The 4,421-nt window shown below is 44.6% G+C and overlaps 1 non-coding gene across 1 annotated transcript; it reads left to right on the top strand.

Moving 5' to 3' along the window:
• The first annotated feature begins 1,230 nt into the window (after positions 1-1,230).
• On the top strand, positions 1,231-1,339 carry MIR9014-2 (microRNA mir-9014-2). The gene has a single exon (NR_128119.1). It is a non-coding gene; the product is annotated as a microRNA mir-9014-2 (primary transcript).
• Positions 1,340-4,421: the final 3,082 nt, after the last annotated feature.

Raw genomic sequence — 4,421 nt, 5'->3', positions numbered from 1 at the left:
TTTTCAAGGGCATGCTTATGGCTGTTTTTTCCTTTTTCCATTTTTTTTCTTCAGTTCTTGGAGTTAACTACATCACAACAGCACAGAGAAAGCACTCAAGTTTTCTCCCAGATGGAGTTTCTGGGGCACAAACCATCCAATTGAAAACATTTCCAACTAGTTAAAATGCACCCAGGTGGTGAGTCGCCAGGGATGCTTGGGGAGTTCCCCATGGCAGTAAAGCTGGTGTCTGACAGTGGCTGGAGAAAGGGTGTAGAGGCAAATTGTGGGAGTCAACATAGTTATAAGATTTAGTCAAGTCCGGCTCAGCCAGGGCACTTAGTCCCTCAGCCAGCACAAAGCAAGCCAGAAAGGAGGAAGCAAAGGCCTGGAGTTGGCTGGGGGCTGAGGCTCCAAGCACTGGGGTTGAGGGTTAAGTTCCTGGCAAAAGGTTTTCAAGTTTTTGTTCTTACAGAAGGTCCAGGTTCTGCTCAGGTCCAGCCTGAATTTAACCTAGAACTTGGTGACAACAGAGGAGGTGATGAACAAGACAGACAAAGAAAGGAAAAGAGGAGACGAGGCCTTGCTCTCATGGCCTCTTCCAGAGGGTTATCAAGATAAGAGTCATACAACATTTCCTGTGCTGGGGCACACAGCCCAGCAGGACAGTTCACAGAATGAATCACAGGTTTCCTATCTGCATAACCGATTCAGCAGGTGCCTAAAATACTCAACAAGTCAACTGCCAAGAGAGGGCACCTCACTTGGGGTTGCTGGGGTGATCAGGCCCGGAAAGCCAGAGTGGGGGGCTCCCAGGGGTGGAGGCTTTGACTCCTTAAAGATTTTTGTTTCTGGGTTGTGAAGCTCAAAAGGAACCGAAAATGGCCACTGTAACTTTGAGATAAAAGAAAAGGGTCCATTACCTTGAAATCCCCCTGAAGCTACGGCATCGTCCTACCCATTGTTCCTCCTGTGGGGTTCCTATAGCAAGGGGTGATGGGGGCATCCTCCAGCATTGCATCCCTTGTATACCTTCCCCATTATGCCTAGCAGTAATAGGTGCCTGGTGAATGGTCACAGAGAAAAGGATAGAGAAAAACAGTGAAGAATTTTCTGCCAGCTGGGGGACATTCCACCCAATTGCATCCTGGAGCCATTCTCCCAAGGGGTTCCCATACTCAACCAAAGGTTAGAATTTGGTACTTTCCATGAACCAGAGTCCCAATTGGGACTTTCCCACGGTTCAGAGTGTGGTCAGGAGCCATAGGGAGGGATGCCAATCCAGCCTTAGGAAAAGAAACCTGTCACGGGAGTCTTGGAGATTGGTGACCGTCCTAATGACTTAAGTGGTCAACCCGCCCCCATGTAAAATTTATATATTAGAGATAGGATTAGGAAGGAATGGATTGATTCATTCTCCATCACCCTCAGGCTTAAGGTACTGATGCTCTTTGGGCTGAATGCCAAGATTTGCCCCATAGAGTAGCCATGGGCAGCAAACTTGGATTCATACAGCTGTCCGAGAAGGTTCCTGATAGAAAAGTGAATTTAGATCCATCCCTGAAAAAGAGGAAGGCACAAGGAAGAAAAGGGCACTTGCCAGAACTTAAGCTCACAAGCTGATGAAGCAAGATCCCCATACTGGCCACCAGAAGACATGATGTGGGCTCCATGAGCTGAGGAGTTACAAGAAAGATTTCTTGGACTCTCAAGGTCTGGCAGTGGGGCCAGCCCCGTGGCCAAGTGGTTAAGTTCATGCTCCACTTCGGTTGTCCAGGGTGTCGCTGGTTTGAATCCTGGGTGCAGACATGGCACCACTCACCAAGCCATGCTGATGTGGCATCCCACATGCCACAACTAGAAGGACCACAACTGAAAATACACAACTATGTACCAGGGGGGCTTTGGGAGAAAAATGGAAAATAAAATCTTTAAAGGCCTGGCAATAGTGCTGTTTTATTCAGAGAATAGCATGGAGCATCTAGGGGACAGGACCCATGGACAGTGAAGAGCTTCAAACATGGGTTGAGGGTAGGACTAAATTTAAGGCTTAGGTATGTGAGTTATGTCTTTACAAGACAAAGGAAAGATTATGTAAAAAAGTCATTAAAATGGTATCAGTGCAGGTGCAGGTGGGGTCTGATTATTGGGTGGTCCTATAACTTTAGATAAGACTCAGATCGGATCAGGTCAGGAGGATGTCCTGCGCTTCCGGGAGGATGATATAGATCGGTATGTAGGGCAGGACGCCTTGGGCTTTTCTCCCTTGGGCAGCCTTGATCCTCATCAGTCCTATTTCTTCCCCTTGGGCCTGGGCAAGTCCGAGTCCTCTTCCACATTTCAATGCTCTAAGAATGTGAAGAACCCTCCTGAGTTTTCTCTTTTATCTAATATCCCAGATATTTAAAAGCCCTCCTTACATGACATGATTTATAGGTTTTTCCACCTTCCTGCTCCCTTTCCTAGAACCTGATCCATTGGTCTATAGGATGGGTAGCCAACTCAAACATCTATGAGAGCTTGTCTGAAAATGTAAATAAGTGAGCTGAAGGCTGGAGGGTACAGGCCTCTAAAGGGGCCGGCAGCTACTCATCTCCAAATGATTATTGCAAGGGGAAGATGGGCTCAGATTTGCCAGATCTTACCAGTTTTTAAGAGAACCTGAAAACCAAGATTATATGAAATTTCTTGATTTTTAAAATATTGGCAATATTTCACTTTTTAGCTACCACCCCTCCACACCCGCACCATTCCTCCTGTCCCCCAGGACCAAAGATCCAGCCTGTGGCCACCAGTTTGAGACTTCTAGTCTACAGCCTTTTTAAAGAGAGGCAGCCAGAACAGATTCAGGACGTTAGGTGTGATCTGAGCAGTGCAAGGTAGAGCTATTCTAGACCAATGGTTCTCAACCTGGGTAGAGGCATGTGGTACATGAGTACTTCAACCCCAAAGGCTTATCACAACCTTGGGAAGAAGGGCCTCTGCCGTGGGTATTTTGAAAAACATACTCTCAGGTGTTTCTAATGTCTCCTGCTCCCAGTTAGAAACCATTATTCTATTTTTTTGCTCTCAGTTCTATTTACTTGTTCTCCAATTTAGCTGCACATTGGAATCATCTAGGAAGTTTTAAAAAATACTGATGTCTAGGTCGCACCCCTTAAGATTCTGACTTATTTGATATGGAGTGTGGCTTGAGCAGAAGGAGTTGTAAAAATCCCCCAGTTGATTCTCATGCACAGTAAAGTTTGAGGACCACTGTTATAGATACTCTGATCCAATTTAATCAGTCTAAACTCTCCCTACCTCTGCTTAGCGGCCATTTCATGCTGTTGACTGATACTAAGTTAAATATCAACTAGTTCCTATAAGTTTTTTCTTTCTACAAGCAATTGCTAAGGCACATTACCCCATCCTGTACTTATGCTGTGGAAACTTGAATCCTTTTTAAATTTTATTTCATTAGATAGAGCCTGTGGCTTTGGTCAGTCAAAATTCTCTCACATCTTAATTCTTTTATCTGATATATTTTCTGTTCCTGTTAGCTTCCCACAGTCCAAACGTTTAAGGAGGGTGTCTTTAATCTAAGACCTTGATGGAAATGTTGAATACAGAGGAGAGTCTTGCTGCTCCACTAGGGTCCTCCCTGCAGGCTGACACTGGGCATTCATCAGCACCTTTAGAGATGCTCACTCAAATGGTTTCAATTTACCTTATTTTACATGTATCCAGACCATATTTATCCACTTTCATAAGCAATTTATGGAAAACGGGCCCCCTTCCTGACTTTTTAACAGTTCCTTCTTGGTATCCTGTATAGGTTACCCTTTGTGCCCTCCCCCCAACCCCCCTTTCCCCTGGTAACCACCGATCAGTTCTCCTTGTCTATATGTTAACTTCTACCTATGAGTGGAGTCATACAGAGTTCGTCTTTCTCTGTCTGGCTTATTTCGCTTAACATAGTACCCTCAAGGTCCATCCATGTTGTTGTGCATGGGATGATTTTGTCCTTTTTTATGGCTGAGTAGTATTCCATTGTGTATATATATATATATACACCATATCTTCTTTATCCAATCATCAGTTACTGGGCACTTAGGTTGGTTCCATGTCTTGGCTATTGTAAATAATGCTGCAATGAACATAGGGGTGCATGGGGCTCTTGGAATTGCTGATTTCAGATTCTTAGGATAGATATTCAGTAGTGGGATGGCTGGCTCATAAGGTATTTCTATTTTTAACTTTTTGAGAAATCTCCATACTGTTTTCCATAGTGGCTGCACCAGTTTGCATTCCCACCAACAATGTATGAGGCTTCCTTTTTCTCCACAGCCTCTCCAACATTTGTCACTCTTGGTTTTGGATATTTTTGCCAATCTAACGGGTGTAAGGTGATATCTTAGTGTAGTTTTGATTTGCATTTCCCTGATGATTAGTGATGATGA

The sequence above is a fragment of the Equus caballus genome, chromosome 10 (genome assembly GCF_041296265.1).
Source record: "Equus caballus isolate H_3958 breed thoroughbred chromosome 10, TB-T2T, whole genome shotgun sequence".
Lineage (NCBI taxonomy): Eukaryota > Metazoa > Chordata > Mammalia > Perissodactyla > Equidae > Equus > Equus caballus.
Note: the sequence above shows the minus strand (reverse complement) of the source record. Positions and strands in the feature narration are given on the sequence as shown.